The 19,884-nt window shown below is 38.0% G+C and overlaps 1 protein-coding gene across 3 annotated transcripts in view; it reads right to left on the reverse strand.

Moving 5' to 3' along the window:
• The window catches only part of PTPDC1 (protein tyrosine phosphatase domain containing 1), a 90,622-nt gene extending 73,321 nt beyond the window's left edge, over window positions 1-17,301 (reverse strand). For all 3 annotated transcript variants that reach the window (XM_067744885.1, XM_067744884.1, XM_067744883.1), the window contains exon 1: window positions 16,969-17,301. The gene's annotated coding sequence lies outside the window, so the exon portion shown is untranslated. The remainder of the gene's footprint in view (window positions 1-16,968) is intronic.
• Between the last annotated feature and the right edge of the window lie 2,583 nt (window positions 17,302-19,884).

The raw sequence follows: 19,884 nt of genomic DNA on the forward strand, positions 1-19,884 counted from the left end.
GAGAAAAGGGAACACTGTTGCACTGCTGGTGGGAATGTGAATTGGTATAGCCACTATGGAGAACAGTATGGAGGTTCTTTATAAAACTACAAATACAACTACCATATGACCTAGCAATCCCACTACTGGGCATATACCCTGAGAAAACCATAATTCAAAAAGGGTCATGTACCAAAATGTTCATTGCAGCTCTATTTACAATAGCCAGGAGATGGAAACAACCTAAATGTCCATCATCGGATGAATGGATAAAGAAGATGTGGCACATATATACAATGGAATATTACTCAGCCATAAAAAGAAACGAAATTGAGCTATTTGTGATGAGGTGGATGGACTTAGAGTCTGTCATACAGAGTAAAGTAAGTCAGAAAGAGAAAGACAAATACCGTATGCTAACACATATATATGGAATTTAAGGGAAAAAAATGTCATGAAGAACCTAGGGATAAGACAGGAATAAAGACAGAGACCTACTAGAGAATGGACTTGAGGATATGGCGACAGGGAAGGGTAAGCTGTGACAAAGCGAGAGAGTGGCATGGACATATATACACTACCAAACGTAAAACAGATAGCTAGTGGGAAGCAGCCGCATAGCAGAGGGACATCAGCTCGGTGCTTTGTGACCACCTAGAGGGGTGGGATAGGGAGGGTGGGAGGGAGGGAGATGCAAGAAGGAAGAGATATGGGAACATATGTATATGTATAACTGATTCACTTTGTTATATTGCAGAAACTAAGACACCATTGTAAAGCAATTATACTCCAATAAAGATGTAAAAAAAAAAAAGCATTTGACAAAAACCAACATCCTCTCAAGATAAAAACACTCAATAAACTAGCATTATAAGGGAATTTCCTCATACTGACAAAGGGCACCTAGGAAAAACCCACAACTAACATCATAAGTAATGGTGGAATACAAACAGCTATCCCCTAAGCTCCAGAACCAGACAGACATACACTCTTATCACTTCTGTTCAACACTGTAATGGGGGTTCCAGTCAGAGCAATAATGCAAGAAAAATAAATAAAAGTCTTCCATATTGCAAAGGAAGAAATAAAAGAATTTCAATTTGCAGATGATGTAATGATTAGAAGAGTTTAAGGAATCCACTAAAAAAAAAAGCTATTAGAATAAACAAGTTCAGCAAGTTGTCAGGATACAAGATTGATATACAAAAACAACTGTATTTCTGTAAGTTTAAACTAAATATAAATTCTACTTCTATAAGGTCTGTAAGAAAAAGATGCTCTTTATCAAGCTGAGGCAGTTCCCCTCTATTCCTAACTTTCTGAGAGTTTTTAATGAGTCAGTGTTGAATTGTGTCAAATGCTTTTTCTGCATCGAGTGATATAAGTGTGTGACTTTTGTCTCTTTAACCTGTTAATATGGTCAGTTACACTGATTTTCAAATACTGAAGCAGCCTTGCATCCTCTTTCAGCAGTGTTTTAGGCAGCTCACAAGTTTTTGATATGATGAAATTTCATTCAGTTTAACATATTTCCCCCACTGAAAAAAGCATGTCCACTCTTACCACTTTTACACAATACAGTATGGAGGCAAAATTATGTTTATTCAAAGATGACACATCAACTATGTAATCTGATGCAATCCACAAAAAACCTACTAGAAATAAGCCAACTTAACAAGGTTACATGATCAACATACAAAAATTAATCATATTTTTATATAAATCATAAATAATAAAATTAGAAAGCACATTTACAATAGCATCAAAAATAATGAAATATTTAGGGCTACATCTAACAAAAGATGTGAAAAGGTTGTATACTGAAAACTGTAAAACACTACTGAGAAAAAATAAAGAGGACCTTAAAAAGGGGCAAGATCTACTGTGTTAGTAGTTCAGAAGACTAAGATATCAATTCTCTCCATAATGACCTATAGATCCATCACAATCTCAACCAAAATTTCATGAGGTTTTTTTGCAGAAATTGACAAGCCAATTACACAACTTATATGGAAATACAGTAGCCAAAACAACTTGAACAAGAAAAGTTTTCAGTCTAATACTTCCAACAGCAATAAAAACAGTGAGGTAGTAGCATAAAGCCAGATAAATGGAGCAATGAAACAAGAAAAAACAATGTCCAGAAATATACCCACACCTACTGGACAACTGATTTTTGACAAAGATATAAAGGCAGTGAAGTAGAAAAAAGTATGCTCTTTTCAACAAAGTGTGCTGAAACAACTGAATATCCCTATGCAAAAAACAGGAACCTCTAATGACCTCTCATACCACAAACAAAAATTGACTCAAGGGCTTCCCTGGTGGCGCAGTGGTTGAGAGTCCGCCTGCCGATGCAGGGGACACGGGTTCGTGCCCCGGTCCGGGAAGATCCCACATGCCGCGGAGCGGCTGGGCCCGTGGGCCATGGCTGCTGAGCCTGCGCGTCCGGAACCTGTGCTCCGCAACAGGAGAGGCCACAACAGTGAGAGGCCCGCGTACCGCAAAAAAAAAAAAAAAAAAAAAAAATTGACTCAAAATTGATAATATGCCCAAATTTGAGAATTGATAGCATAAACTTTATAAACATGAAGCAAAAACTGATAAAACTGAAAGGAGAAATAGACAAATTGCCTACAGTTAGCCCTCTATACCCACAGGTTCCCTACTCATGGATTCAACCAACCATGGATGGAAAACATTTGGAAAACAAATTCCAGAAAGCTCCAAAAACCAAAACTTGAATTTGCTACATACCTGTAACTAGTTACATAGATTTCAGCTTGTACTTACAACCATTTACATAGCATTTACACTGTATTAGGTATTATAAGTAACCTAAAGATGTTTTAAAGTATACGGGAGGATATGCATAGGTTATACACAGAGACAACACCACTTTATATAAGGGACTTGAGCATCGATGGATTTTGGAATCTGGGGTTGGGGGCGGATACTGGAACCAATCCACTGTGGATAAGTGGGATGACTGTATTTACAATTGGAGGCTTCAACAACCTTTTCCAAGTAATTGATAGAACAGGTAGGCAGAAAATCAGTAAGAATACAGATGACCTGAACAGCACTATCAATCAACTTGATACAACTGATATTTATAGAACATTCCATCTAACAACAGGAGCACACACAGAACATTCATCAACATTCTGGTACAGAAAACACAATTTAACAAATAGAACAGAAACCTTACAAAGTATATTCTCAAAGCATACCAAAATAAAACTAGAAATCAGTAACAGAAGATAGCTAGACAATTCAAAATATTTGGAAATCAATTTTTTATATACTTTTGGCTGCGTTGGGTCTTTGTTGCTGCACACGGGCTTTCTCTAGTAACAGGCGAGCAAGGGCTACTCTTCATTGCAGTGCCTGGGCTTCTCATTGCAGTGGCTTCTCTTGTTGCAGAGCACTGGCTCAGAGCACTGGGCTCTAGAGTGCAGGCTCAGTAGTTGGGCACGTGGGCTTAGCTGTTCCACAGCATGTGGGATCTTCCTGGACCAGGGCTCGAACCCATGTCCCCCGCATTGGCAGGCAGATTCTTAACCACTGCACCACCAAGGAAGCCTCAAATATTTGGAAATTAAACAACATAGTTCTAAATTATATATGAGTTAAGAAATCTCAAGATAAATTTGAAAATATTTTGAACAAAATAAAAATGAAAATACAATTCAACTTGCACAGCATGAATATACTTAATATCATTTAACCACTTAAAATGGTTAAGATGGTAAATTTTATGTTATGTATATTTTACTACAATTAAAAATAACTTTTAAAAATACATCAAAATTTATGGGATGCAGCTAACGTAGTGCTTAGAGAGAAATGTTTAGTATTATATATTTTAGAAAAGAAGAAAGTTCTAAAATCAATAACCTAAGCTTTCAACTTAGGAAACTAGATAAAGAAAAATGAATTAAACCTAAAGTTAAAGGAATGAGATGATAAACCTCTAATCAAAGTAACCAAGAAAAAAAAGAAGAGACTACAAATTAACAATATCAGGAATAAAACAGGTATCATCACTACTAAAACCAAAGACATGAAAAGATAATAACGGAATACTACAAACAAGTCTGTGCCCATACATTTGATAATCTGGATAAAATGAACCAGTCCTTGAAGGGCACAAACTACTGAAACAAACTTAAGGAAATATAGATAATATAAATAGTCCTATATCTAAAAAAGAAATTAAATTAGTAGAAAACCTTCACCCCCCCCACACACACAAAAGGAACACAAGGCTTAGATGGTTTCACTGGTGAATTTTACTACATATTTAAGGAAGAAATAATACCACATTTACAGTCTCTTCCAGAAAACATGGGAGATCACTTCCCTACTCATTTTATTAGGCCAGCATTAACCTATTCCAAAACTAAAATATACAGTTGACTCATGAACAGTGTTGGGGTTAGGGATGTTGACCCTCCATGCAGTTGAAAATCCGCTTGTATAACTTTACAATCAGCCCTTGGTATCCACAGTTCCACATCTGCAGAGTCAGCCAAACAGGGTTCATTCAGTACTGTAGTATGTATTTATTGAAAAAAATCTGTGTATAAGTGGATCCACACAGTTCAAACCCATGTTGTTCAAGGGTCAACGGTATTACAAAAAAGAAAACTATAAAAGAGTATCTTTCATGAATTTAGATGTAAATATATTAGTCAACTGAATCCAGCAATATATAAAAAGGGTAATACATCATGATCACATGGGCGTTCATACCAAAATAGCAAGGTTGGTTTAACATATGTAAATTAGTCAATGTAATTCATCATTTTAATACATTGAACAAGAAAAATCATGTAATCATATTAATACATAAGCAGAAACAGTTCAACATCCATTCATGATAAAAACTCTCAAAAAACTGAGAATAGAAGGGAACTTCACTAACCTAATAAAGATTATTTTTTAAAAGTCACAGCTAACATCATCCTCAATAGCAAGATGTTAAGTTTCCCCCTAAGATCAGGAACAAGGCAAGGATGTCCTTTCTCACCACTTCTAATTCAACCTCATACTAAAAGTCCTAGCTAGTGTATTCAAATAAAGAAATGAAAGGTATACAGACTAGAAAGGAAGAAATATGCAAAACTGCTTTAATCACAGACAACATAACTGCTATGCAGAAAACCCCAAAGTATCCACCAAATAACTCCTGTACATAATAAATGAGTTTAGCAAGGTCAAAAGTTACATAGTCAATACACAAAAGTCAACTGCTTTTCTATATACCAGCAACGAATACTCAGAATTTGAATTTTCAAAAATAATAAATTTATAATAACATCCCCCAAAATGAAGTCCTTAGGTGTAAATCTAACAAAATATGTACAGGATTTGAGTATAGAAAACTAGAAATCACTGATGAAAGAAAGAAAATCTAAATAAATAGAGGAGATATTTTGTGTTCTTGCCCTGGAAGACTCAACACAGTAAAGATGTCAATTCTCTGTGGCCTAATGAAATCCCTACTGTAATTCCAGCCAGGTTTTTTATAGACATACATAAGCATATTCTAAAATTTTATGAAAAGGTAAAGGTACTAGAATAACTAATTCAATTCTGAGAAAGAAGAACAAAAGTTGAAGGATTTATATTACCTAATTTCAAGACCCACTGTTACAATAATGAACACAGGGTAAGAATAGACACATCAATCAATGGGATAGAATTGAGAGTATGGAAACAATAGAGTATGGAAACAGACCTACAAAAATACTGTCAATTTTTTGACAAAGGTACAAAAGCAATTCAATGGAGAAAGAAGTCTTTTCAACAAATGATGCTACACGTTGGAAGTCCATATGCAACAAATTGAACCTCACATCTTACACAAAAATTAACTTGAAACGGATCACAGACCTAAATGTAAAATGCAGAAACTATAAAATTTCTAGAAGAAAATGTAGGGGAACATCTGCATAACTTTGGGTTTGGCGATGAGTTTTTAAGTACAATACCAAAAGCAAAATTCATAAAAGAAAAAAATTTAAGTTGGACTTAATTAAAATCAAAACCCCTTGCTTTGTGAAAGACACTGTTAGGAGAATGAAAAGACACACTGGGGGCTTCCCTGGTGGCACAGTGGTTAGGAATCCACCTGCCAATGCAGGGGAAACGGGTTCAAGCCCTTGTCCGGGAAGATCCCACGTGCCATGTAGCAACTAAGCCCGTGTGCCACAACTACTGAGCCTGTGCTCTAGAGCCCACAAGCCACAACTACTGAGCCTGCGAGCCACAACTACTGAGGCCATGAGCCACAACTACTGAAGCCCACGAGCCACAACTACTGAAGCCCACATGCCTAGAGCCTGTGCTCCGCAACAAGAGAAGCCACCACAATAAGCAGCCTGCGCACCACAACGAAGAGTAGCCTCTGCTCACCACAACTAGAGAAAGCCTGCGTGCAGCAACAAAGACCCAACATAGCCAAAAATAATAAATAAATAAGGAAAGAAAGAAAGAAAAGAAAGAGAGAGAGAGAAAGACAGAGAGAGAAAGAGAAAGAAAGAAGAAAGGGAAGAAAGGGAAGGAAGGAAGGAAGGAAGAAAGGAAGAGAAAGAAAGAAAGAATGAAAGAAAGAAAGAGAGAAAGAAAGGAAGGAAGGAAGGAAGGAAGGAAGAAAGAAAGAAAGAAAAGAAAGAAAGAGAATGAAAAAACATACTGGGAGAAAATATCTGCAAATCACATACTGACAAAGGACATGTTTCCAGCATATACAAAGAAACTTTTAAGGTTGAATAAGAAAACAACCTAATTTTTTTTTTAATGAGCAAAATGAGAGAGGGAAATGGTGAGGAGAGAGGGCAGGAGTGAGAGTGAGAGCAAGACTGACAGGAAGGATAGGTTTCAGGATAGAATATGATTACCATTCCCAAGAAGCCTACTGCTTTTTTTCTGTTTATATATTGGTAAATTATAAAATTATAGATATCCATATAGTGTATTTTTATTTAAGAAAAAAACTAAAAGGCCATCAGTGTGTATAAAAGTGTGGTTACTGTGGTATTCTTCTTGTAGACAAGAAACTGGTATTAATTTGAATACTTTTGAGTAAGAAATGGTTGAGCAAATTATAGCACATATTTCTTATGGAATGAAAACCAGCTGGAACAAGTTAGATTTAAATGTACTGACCTGGAACACTGACTATAATACAGTGATAAGTTAAAAAATAAAAGCAAGTTGCAGAGTAATAATTTTAGTCTAGTTAGGTTTATATGTAAAACATTTCAAAATTATAGAAAAAAATGCATTTCTGTTACTAGAAGCATAGGGGAAAAACCTGCAGCATATGTGTCAATTTGTTAACACCAGTTATTTTAAAAGATTTAGGTTTGGAGCAAAAAGGGAGCATTTATCCTATTTTATTTCCTTTATACACTTCTGTATTGTCTGAACTTTGCTTTGAAATTAAAAATTAAACCTTGATATTCTATTTTTTAGTTCCTACTGAAATAAAAAAAAAATGGGCAAAAGATCTATTCGTAGTTACCAACTGCCAATACCTGGAAACAACCAAGATGTTACAATCCTGCTACGAACACCATTCTGTGATCAAACAGAAAGAGCCATTAATCTATGCAACAACATGGATAAATCCTAAATGCATTATGCCAAGTGAAAGAATCCAGTCTGAGAAGCCTACATCCTGTATGATTTCATTTATATGACTTTCTAGAAAAGACAGAAAACAGATCAGTTTTTTTAAGTGGTCTGGAAAGGGCAGAGGAGTGGCTAGGTAAAGCACAATTTTTTAGAGCCATTAAACTATTTTGTCTTGCACTACAGTGATGGATACATGATGTTATCTACTTGTCAAAACCCACGGAACTTCATAGCACAAGGAATCAATGTAATATTTTTAAATGAAAATTAAAACAAAACTCAACTAAGAGGGTGGAGGGGGGGAATTCCAGCACGGAATGCAGACTATGACAAAAGAACTTAATTGTATTACAAATGTATGACATAACCCCACTGGAGAGGATGGGGAGAAACGGCTCTAAGTATCTTTGGAAATGACTGGAGACGGCAGGACAAAACAAAAGGAACTGTATATAAACACTATACTGTAGTTGGTAATGTTGTTTCTCGAGGTACTGGTTAACAATTCTGATACTGCTGTACTTGTACACTGCGACTGATAAAATAAGTAAAAAGATGGGGAATGGTAGAAGCTAGATTTCTCACTGTTGGAATGGGAGTTTACAGATAAGTAAGGGGAAGAGGCTAAAATGAACCATGTAGTTCTGAACTAGAGTCTGAGACATCAGTGGGAACTCCTGTTTAGCTTAAGTTAGGAACTGATGAGTAACAGTAGAAATAATACAGATGTGTATACATACACAGGTTAATATACATACATTTACTTTCTAACACTGACAGGGCCTAAAGGCAGTGACACCCCAGTTTCAATGATGAGCAGATTAGATCAATGCCTGGTTTCTAATACCATTCTACAATAAAAGGATCTGCGGATCCTTGTTGAAATGGCTGATTTTATATAAAAAAGAATGAAATAATGCCCTTTGCAGCAACATCGATGGACTTAGAGATTATCATATTAAGTGAAGTTAAGTCAGAAAGAGAAAGACAAATACCACATGATATCACTTACATGTGCAATCTAAAATATGACACAAATGAACTTATTTACAAAACAGAAACAGACTCACAGACATAGTGAACAGACTTGTGGTTGCCAAGGGTAAGGGGAGTGCGGGAGGGATGGATTGGGAGTTTGGGATTAGCAGATGCAAACTATTATATATAGAATGGATAAACAGCAAGGTCCTACTATATAGCACAGGGAACTATATTCAGTATCTTGTAATAAATCATAATGGAAAAGAAAAAAATAAGCAACAACAAAAACAAACAAAAAGAAATGGCTGATTTTAGGGGTGGCGCAAGGAATATACAAGATGATCCTGGAGCATCCTACAGTGCCAGAAAGTAGGAAAGTGCTCAAAACACAAACTGCTGGGACTATGCCAACGTTCTTTCAGCCAACTGGAAGAACTCCCAATGGCAAATGCTGGAACAATTTGAGCAACAAAATAAATAATACAGTTTTCAGTTATAACTGTCTGGTAAGAGAAAACTTTGACATCCTCAATAATAATAAAATTAGGTCATCTTTGATATTTTTCCAACTTTCAATCATGTAAAATTGTGTCTTTGTGCAAATATATTTTTTTCAAAGTCAGAAGACAGAACATACAAGGAACATAACTGAAAAAAGACAGATAAACTGGAATATGTTTAGAGGGGAAGAGGCCAGGATAGTTAGGGACTCACATGAACAACAGTCCAATTCAATATAATAAATATTTGAGCTGCTACTAGATGCCAAGAACTATGAGAGTAATGGGGAATATAAGGATAAATAAATAGGTCCTGACCTTTAAAAACATAATTGTCTGGTAGAAAGGATGAAAACATATACTCAGGGAGTAATGAAGTGTGGAAAAGGAGTCAGAGTTGTTCACTATGACCTGAGGGATAGGCTTAGGAAAGAAGGGTGGATATTGTACCAGGCTCCCTTGGTCTCAATGTCTAGCACAAAGTGAATGATTGCTATATGTTAAAATCTCTTCCCCAAATGCCCACAGGACAAGATTCACTCTACTGAAACCAATAAATTTCACCGCTTATGTGACAAAAGGATATTACTTCTAGTCTATATTGTTATAGTCACCTAGAAAAGTTAGTTTTAAAAAAGTATAAAATTTAAGTCCAAAATTTAATATAAAGAAAAATAGTTCAATTTTATTTCCATCTTCACCAATGTGAGGAATTTTGAAGTTTGATTTGTCTATCTAGGAGGTCTACCACTGATCCAAGTAATAATCAATTAGACAACAAGACTTTGAAAGGTACAAGCTAAAAGCATAATTATTCTACAATCTTTTTATAGCAATTTAGACCATTAATGGCATTCACACTTTAAAAGTACACAAATAATCAGAACTGTGTTTTCCCTGTTTTGAAATATCTAATCATTTGCATAAGACAGAAGAGAAGAAAATTATCTAAATGAGAATACTTTTCCCATGTGCACCAGGAACCACACACAAATAGTCACAGAGAGAAGAAAACCTCCCCTGTGGTCCTGCTTATCATCTTTGTTTTCAATGAGCTTTTGCTCAAAGGAAAGAAAACAGTGAACTAGAGTCAGTTGATTCTTTACAGCCTTTTACTGACAAAATTAGGCAGGCTAAATTAGATGCATGGTAGGACCTGTGCAAAACAGACTTATAGAATGAAGGAAATGTGGAGATTACAAGGGCTGAGAAAATGAACTCAGCTATGGGGAAGAAAGGAAGACATAGCAGTCCAATAATAGCATTCACCAGGACATGATAAAGTAAGCTTGTTCAGATAAGCCACCAATATAAAGTACAGAAACATAAGAAGTGTTCAAGAAATGACAGCAATGATGACGATGAATATTATAAAGCATCCATGTCAGGATGATCAACATCTGGGAAGAACCTAGCCTGCAGGAGAATTCAGATGGAGGAGCTGGGAAAGACAGGGGCTAGCATTAGCTGCAGTACATTATATCAGGGACATATTAAAATATTAAAAATTGATTTAAAGTGGTAAAACATTTCTATTAAGGAAGTCAAATACAAAAACTGTACACATACTTTGTAAAAATAAATAGGCAGAGAAAAAGGACTTGAAAGAAATTGACCAAAAATGGGAGTGTGATTGTTTTTTTCCTTTACACATTTCTATATTTTCCATTATTACTTATATTAGTTCTTATTTTGTTATCACTCAGATTATTAAAACAAACTTAAAAAGTTAGTATGCTCACGCTTTTCCCTAAAGACACATGATGGGCCAGATATCTATAGATGCGCAAGGGAAGTTGAAATCTGTTATGGTTTATAAAAAGGGTGGATAAAAGATTTCAACCTTGGAATAGGAATAAGCCCATCCATTCACAAAACAGGTTCAAAACAGATAATGTATACATATTCAATTCAAATAGAGTTAAAGCACTCACGGGAGAGCTATCATTTGATATGACCATTATGAATAGAATTCACTATAGATTAGGAAAGAGAAAGGCAAATTAGATTAGTAAACTAATGGAACATTAACAGTGGTGGGATGCTAAGTGTTTTTTTCTGTTTGGCCTATTGGTATTTTCTAAATTTTTAAACATTTAATTTTTAAAATTTTCTCCTTTTATAGAAATAAATTTGTCTTCAAAAGATTCTATAGTTGCACTGGTTACAATTATGTACACTTTTGGGTATTTACTTTCATACTACAATTTAAAACCCATTCCTACCATTGTTTTTAATATCCAATATAAACTTAATCTGTGGCTTGAGTCATTTATGTATAATTTCTCATAGAGTATAAAGACATTGAGAATGAAAACAAAAATACTGCATATTTCAAAACAGGGATATTTAATAGTCAAATATATTTGCACATTAGCAACAGATAAAACAAAATTGCTAGAGAGTTTGAAGTAATACACAAAAGGCAAGATGGAATTTAAAAACTGGGCCATTTTCTTTGGAACACAAAAAAACTTAAATTTGAATGTCTATTACTCAACCCTAAACATATTTTTATTCAGATATCTCCCCTTCCCCTACAATTCTGAGCAAGAATTCCAGCATATGATTTTTATTTTCCCACATTACTACAAACCCTCCCAACTCCACTCTTGATGGGAAGTTGAAATCTGTTATGGTTTATAAAAAGGGTGGATAAAAGATTTCGACCTTAGAATAGGAATAAGCCCATCCATTCACAAAACAGGTTCTCTAGCAAATAAAGTAAAAACTAAAAATGCTGAAGGATTGGCTGAAAACGTTTGAAAAGATGAGATCTTAAGCGTTAGTATGTAACTGACTAGATAAACCTTCCTTCAGAGATTCCCCCAACAGAACCCTCCTGGGGGTGGGAGAATGGGCAGTGGGGAGTAACGGGGACAGAATTAAGGCTGGAAAGGAGCAGAGAAGTGGATTTTGTTGGTAGATTGGGTTTCTGAATTTATCCTGCAGAATAATTTAATAAATAGATTCTTGTAGTCCCTATTCTAGCAATAAAACATCTGCTTACAAAGAACGGGAATCATGTGAATAAAAAAGCATATTTATTTGCCATGTAATACTAGATTAAAAAATACAAGCTGTGAAATAGAATGCAGAGTATGATCTCATTTTTATCAAAGAAATATATAAATAAAATAGGTACACAGAGAAAGACCAGAAGAATATATATCAAAGTATTAACAGGGTGCATTTTATTTTATTTTCTGATTATTAATATTTTCTAAGTCTGATACTGAATATATATTACCTTTATACCTTTATTTTCTTCCTAGAAAACATTATTTTTAAAAGTCAATATATATTATATGAAAACTTCTTGGGAAACAGTATTGTGAATAGAATAAAATAAAAACACAGTCACAGAGAGTAGCAGCTACACAGCTACAGCTACACAGAGAGTAGCACTGACATATATACACTACCAAATGTAAAACAGATAGCTAGTGGGAAGCTGCTGCATAGCACAGGGAGATCAGCTTGATGCTCTGTGACCACCTGAGGGGTGAGATAGGGAGGGTGGGAGGGGGGCTCAAGAGGCAGGGGATATGGGGATATATGTATACATATAGCTGATTCACTCTGTTGTACAGCAGAAACTTAAAACAACATTGTAAAGCAATTATACTCAATAAAGATGTAAAAAAAAAATCCACAGTCACAACACTAAATTAAACTACGGGGCTATTTAATTCCTAGAATAGAAGATTTTTTAAAATGGAGAAAATATAAATTCTCTAGAACATTTTCCACCTAGAGCTGAATTAGTCTTTATAAAGATATAAAAGTAACATAATCAAGATTGACTTTGCAAAGGCATGTTTCTAAATGAGAAAATGTTTCCATGAGTAGCTAAGATCACTTGGCTCTTCTTAAACTTAAAGAAATTTGTCACTGAATCCATAATAACAGATCCATTTAAACTACTATAATGTCTAGCACGTAGTAAGTATTCAAATTTTTTTGATGAAATAAAGTCCTGAGTTCATTTATGCAGCCAGACAACCTGGCTTTTGAAGGGGAGAGTGCCACAAATTATTAGATCAAGTGTGCAGAAGAAATGGTGCTGCTTGAACTGTAGTGAATAGAAATGACTCAGAGATCAAAAGGCATGCCTTTGTTTCCCTCAAGTACTATTTGTGGGCTTTCTCCAAACCATTCTCTACCTGCAATGGTCAACTCCTTGTGTTATAAACACAGCAGCATCCAGACAGGAAAGTATGATCCAAAGACTGAAACTTATTCACACCCAAGAGAAAGAGCAAAGAGAGGAAGTATTCTTTCATAGCAGCTAGAATGAGGCTGGGTGATGATCTTGAGGTAGAACCTACTACTCAAAAAGTTATGGATTAAAATCATAAAGGTTTATTACCCAAGAGAACAAATGTTAGGTTTTAAACCAAGACAAAAAAAGCATGTCCAAATACTTAACTACATAGCCCAGAAAACATGATCAATAACAAACTGAGAAAATGCTAAAGCTGAATCCCTATTAATATTCTTAAGTTATTTTTTTCAGGCAAGTGTATATAGATAGGGAGTTTCAAATTTTCATCATTGTAACTAGCCACTTGCAAAATTCAGTTTTTTTAAAAATCCAATTTGCTCAATTTACTGTGATCAGATTGATCACTGATAAACTAGAAAAATAAAGATATGTAACTTCTAAATTATATCTAAAATTACTGGACTTATATCTAAAGTTTCTTAGACACCTGTTTTACAATGGTCAGTCCATATTCACTGTGTGTTAAAATTCCCATGGGCTTAAGAATCAATAAATTTTACAGAAACCATAGAGGAAGATGTTTTTTGGACACAATTTTCTACCAAGCTAGGTACCCATGTTAATTTCTATTAAAGGGAATAATTTCCAAGAAAAATATTATAACTTATTTAAAGTCAAGGTAAAGAACTATCAACATTGACAGTTCTATGGAACTGTAAATCACATCTCTTGCATCAATTGTAAAAATTACAGTATTTCAGATCTCGGTAATCTTTAACTGTGATCATTTATTTTCCTTAAGTTCTCCATTTTCTGACACACAATCTACGTTCACAATCTTAACTGAGACTTTTTAGAGAATTTTCTAACCAATATTTGTTACAAATTAAACTCAGTGAGGAACACAGTTCCTTATCATGTTAACACTGAGACACTTTACAGTCTTATTGTCCTGGCATTTATCACAATCTGTAATTACCTTGTTTTATTCATTTATTGTCCTTTTCTTATATAATTTTTGTAAGATAAGGGACGTTGTTTGTCTTCTTCACTGGTATATCCCCTACATTTAGATGCCTGGCACTAATAAGTGTTCATAAATGTTTACCGAATTAACAAATGGATGATTTTGGTCATAGCAAAATGTGATAAAGAGCTAGATAGTCTATGCCCTTAGATTTCTCAAAGAAAAATTTAAAAGGTGGTTCACTATTATTTTTATGGATTTTGTTTATGCCACACATAGAAGATCCCCAAAAAAACCCTCTGCATCTCTTTTGGAAATGAAAATAACCTCAAATATTATACAGCAGGATTGGAACTCACAAATTTGCTCTAAAAAGAGTGAAGGAGAAAGAGAACTAATAGTAGAAAAAGAGTTGTGCTTAGTACTCTGGTGGCTTTATAAATGCTGTCTCAGATAAACCCCTGGTGGCACTGTCCCCATCTTAAAGATGAGCTAAGTGAGAAAAACAGAGGAAGTCAATGGCCCAAGGTTAAAGTGTTGGAATTGGGATTGGAACATGAAGTTTTCCTTAAACCAAAACCCACTTTATTTTCTCTATCCCATACTGCCTCCACAAGAGCCAGAAAACTAAAACCTTTTCAGCAACAAAGTGCATTAAATGATAATAATTGCAAAGAAATGTTTTGATAATTCAACTTATATTTTTTAGAACAGGAAATATATAAGCAAACTAAGTAATTAAACATATATTTTGGTGAGGTTGAAGTGATATGGGAAAGAACAGATAAAGTTACTAGAGAAGAAATATTTCAGTGTATACATTTTCATTCCCACTATACCATTTATTTTAGAACTAAAGAAAAACCTTCAGATTTTGAGGAATTTGGAAGAAGAATGAGACATGCTTTCAAGAAAACTGTGATTTAAAGTTTATCTTCAGCATAATTTTCTGATTTCCAATAGGAATTGTGAAGTTCAAGCCTATCTCTTGGAAGAATTTTCTAAATTTTGTGAACTTGAACAATCTATGATTATTCAATGATTAACAAGAGGGAGATCATTAATTAACAGTAGAACAATACAACGGAACATGAACATTGTTAGACTGGTAGCATTATGACTGAATTGTGGCTTTTAAACTTTTTTTCATGGTGTTTTAAAGTTTAATATTAACTTTAAAAGAAATGCCTTGAGCCTGGTTTTTCAGGAGGGTCAGAATAGCAGTGAAGGAAGCTTTACAAAAAAAGGAAGGAAGCAAGGGAGGGAGGAAGGAAGGAAGGGAAAGAAAGAAGGAAGGAAGGGAGGGAGGGAGGTAAGGAAGGAAGGGAGGGAGGAGGAAAGAAAGAAGAAAGGAAGGAAGGGAAAGAAGGAAGGAAGGAAGGAAGGAAGCGAGGGGGGAGGAAGGGAGAGAAAGAAAAAAAAAGCAAAATTGTCAGCACTTTCTCAAACAGAGCTGTGCAACATGCTGTCTCATAAACTTTGGCTTCTCCCAACAAAGGACTTCCTCCCAAAGCTTGGTTGGTCACCTATCTGGAAGAGGAGATGGAATCTCTGATCTGGAAGGGGAATTTTGAATCCCTAGGGTACAATCCCATGAGGACATGGGGACTGGGTGGGAAATTAGACTAGAGTAGTTGTTCTCCAAATGATCCCTGGATCACCAAAATGGAATCACCTAGTAAAGTTATTAAAATGCAGATTCCCGGTCCCAGATACTGAATTCACATTTCTGGAGTGGAGGGTGCTGGGAATCTTCATTTTTAAAAAGTCACAAAGTAGAATTCTTGGTTGGGACATAATTGGACCACAGGCTGAGAGGCAACATGATGTGCAGGTGGGTTTGGAGCCATAGAGACTTGGGTTTAAATTCCAGTTCTTCCATTTAATAGCTCTGACTGCAGCACATCACCCAAACGCTTTGACTCTCAATTTTCTCATTATAGAAAGTGGAATGACAGTTTGTTTTGGAGACCAAGTAAAATTATGTGTGTGTACATGTATGGTGTCACAAAACTTTTCTAATAGTTAGATGACCTCTCAGGTTCTTCCAACTCTGTCTATAAATGCTAGTTTGTTTTAATCCTTTAATATATACAAGTATCACAGGAACGTCTGTTTACCTCTTCCCTTAAAGCAGTGTTTCTCACCTTTTTCTCATTTCCCCACTCTCTCCCCCAGAAGCCTTTCTAGGCATTTTCTCTTCTAATTCCCCCAGCCCCTATTAACATTTTAACGCCACATGTACATCTGCTTATATTCTGTGGCCCTTTGCAAAGCCACAAGCCATTGTATTTTCTAAGACCTTTCTGACCCCCAGGTATATGAGCACTATTACCCATGTTGAGAATGCCCATCCCAGGGAGACGTGACTTGGTCAAGGTCACACCACAAATCAGGAAGAGAATCTGGTCTACATAGGTCACAAACTGATGGTCTGGAATCGGCCCGTCAACAACTTGTTTGGTTCCCCCCGTGTTTACTTATTTACTTTTAATTAGTTACTAACATTTAAAAATCAGGAGCTTCTACAGGAGAATGGCGACATTCAGCTTCTCGAGATCCAGGTCGGGTCCTGGGTGGGGGCTGAGGACGGCCCCTCGCGCCCCAGCCCTGCAGCCCCGAGACCCAGGCCAGTCCCCCTCACTGAGGTGCCCTCCAGCACTCACCACGTGCTGATCCAGACGTTTAGGACGGTGTTGGAGTCGCAGGCGCAGCTACGTTAGCTGCAAGTCGCGCACCTCTTCCCCGACTCCTCATCCAGAGTCCTAGCAGCGGCGGGCGGGTCAGCTTCGCAGCTTCCCCCGCCGGCCCCGCCCCACTCGCTCCCCTCCCGCCGGCCCCAGCCTCAACCGAACCCCACAGGCCGCGCTTCGCCGGGATGTCCCAGAGGGCCCGCCGCCCCCCGCAGCAGGATAGGCAACACTACCGCCCCTCACGGCCTTGCTCTACCAGGCCGCCCGCCTAGCAGACCGCTCACCGCCGCTGGGCGCTCGGGGCTGAGGCAACTCTGCCTCTGCGGTCCCCGGTCCGCCCCCGCCTCCTCGTACCGCACCAATCGCCGCCGCGCGCTGCCGCACGTGACGCGCGCTGGCGAATGGCAGCTCGACACAGCCCATGACGCAGCTGGAAGCTCCGGGCGCTTTCAAAGCGGGCGGCGGGCTGAGGGGGCGGCGTGGCGCTAGCTGGCTACAGGGCCGCGAGAGGGGTCCTGATAACGTGGGTGGTCTCGGGCTCGGTTCTGCACGGCTGCGGGTAGCCGAAGTCCGGCTCTGACTCCCTCTGCTCTCCCCGGAGGACACCGGAGTTCGGTGGGAAAAGGAAGGGAAAGGAGTACGGACGAGGGCTGACAGAGTATGGGGCTTGGCCAGCCTCTCTGCCCTGGACCTGGAGTCTGTTACCCGCCTTTTCTCCCTCTATTGTCATCCTGGTCCAGCCCCACTCTTACGGGCCACCTGGCCTCCAGCTAGTCCCAGGATGTTCCCAAGGACACTGCAAGGGATGGGAATACTGGGATTAGAGCAAAGCCCAGCAGTCAGTCTCACACTAGCTGTTAACAGATGGACTGATGGGTTCGCCTGCATCCCCAAATTCCAACATCTTAAACACATATGGCTTTTGTCTTCTCTCTCAGAAAGTGTTAAGTAGGTACCCCAGGGATCCAAACTCTACTCTATACTTACTGCTTGGCTTCTATCCCCAAATTTGGGCCAAAATTTTTGTTGGAGCTCCAGACATCACGTCTTTTATTTTATTTTACTTTATTTTGTATTAAACTGTAGTCATTGTATTCTTCACCACTACTCTTTGCAGAAAAAGAAAATAAAAAGCCAGTTTCATTTAAGAAAGTCATAGATGAAACAGTAACAATTATTAACTATATTAAAACTTGACCCTTGAAATATACATATCTTTAACATTCTATGATGATTGTCTGGAAAGGCATTTGGTCTATGAGGTTGAATGATATGATATGACATTGCCGTTTGTTCTAATCAAATACCGTTTGAGTTGTGAGCTTGTAATAGAGCGGGGCAACGTACAGCCATTAGCACTTGGCCAGTTACTGGGCACCGTTATTGCGCAGCCTCGGGTGAGCTGGGGGGCCCAGGAAACAGGCTGGGGGCTGTGTCCTGCAGGACTCTAGAGCCCTCTCCAAGGCCACCCACTGGCTGCACCCAGGCCTTAAGGCAGCGGTGAACCTCTCCCCCATCCCTGCCCCTTTGGCCCCTTCTGCAACCTCTGCATCTTCAGTCTGTCTGGGTCGCAGTCTGCAGGACCTGGCCCCTGCCATCTGAGCGGCCTAAGGGCCAGGCTCCCTCAGTGATGACAGCTGGGTAGGGTCTGGGGACCTGGCCCTGAGGGAGCTGCCTCTTCAGCCAGGCCTGGGCACTGGCGGGAGGACCCAGACTGGGTGCTGGACAAACGCTCTGGGGCAGGGTAACCGGCCCCTGCAGGCACCCCCTCCTCTTAGCCAGGACCTGGACCTCGGAGGGTGAAAGTTTTGCCTAGGGACCTTGCCCTTTTCTTGTCAGAACAGAGACTAACATTTGTTTGGTGGAGATTTACAGAAACGTAGTTACCTGACCATGACCCGACCTCAAGAACAAAGGATCTGACACCAAGAAGTTTGCAACAACTAATCATGTCCCTCCCCCACCTTTCCTGTAAAAGGGCTTTGCTAAAAACTTTCAGGGAGTTTGGGGCTTTTAAGGTGTGAGCCACCCATTTCCTTGCATGGCCTTCCAATAAACCTTTCTCTGTTCCAAACTGTGACGTTTTGGTATTATTTGGCCTCACTGTGCATCAGACAAACGGGAAAAGGACAAGAGAACAGACAGTTTGAATACATCATGATGCTGTGGGTGGTATGGGAACACGTGAGAAGGGCATCCAACCTGGAGGGGAGGCGAGGGAGAAAAAGGGAGTTGTCAGAGAAGAATTTCTAAAGAGCTGATAACTAAAAAAATAAAAATACAAAATAAAGAGCTAATGACTGAACAGGGTCTTGAAAATTGAACAGGAGACCACCAGCTAAGTGTAGGGAATGGTAGTACAAAAGTATGTAGATGGCAAAGAGTGTGAGTTATATGTGACTACTGGGTATGAAGAGAGAGGGATAGGAGAGCATACTGAAGAGTTAGGCAGTGCCTTATTATGATGGATCATGTATGCATGCCAAGGAGTTTGTATACTATGGCCACTAGAATCCATTCCCTCCTTGCTTTGGGGGGAGTTACATTCTTAATTTAGACCCCTCTGCTTCCCCAGCCAATGGATGGGCAGTTGACTCAAGCAAAGCCAATCAGATCATCTACCAAGAGTGAGAGGGAAAGTTGTGGGATGGGGAGTTGAGTGTTTACACATCCTCACTAGAAACAGGGTGAGGGAGTTGCTCTTGGATCCATGAAAAGATTCCAAGTTTGGATGGAGAGCACAACTGATCATAGAGGTTATATGTATGATATTTTCTTTAGCAAACCCAATAACCTAGAGTCCCATTACTTCATTTTCACATCTCACAACTGGATATAAATACTGTATTTTATATTTGCAAATGAATCAACAGATAGAAGATTAATCTC

This window comes from Pseudorca crassidens, chromosome 7, assembly GCF_039906515.1.
Source record: "Pseudorca crassidens isolate mPseCra1 chromosome 7, mPseCra1.hap1, whole genome shotgun sequence".
NCBI classification, from domain to species: domain Eukaryota; kingdom Metazoa; phylum Chordata; class Mammalia; order Artiodactyla; family Delphinidae; genus Pseudorca; species Pseudorca crassidens.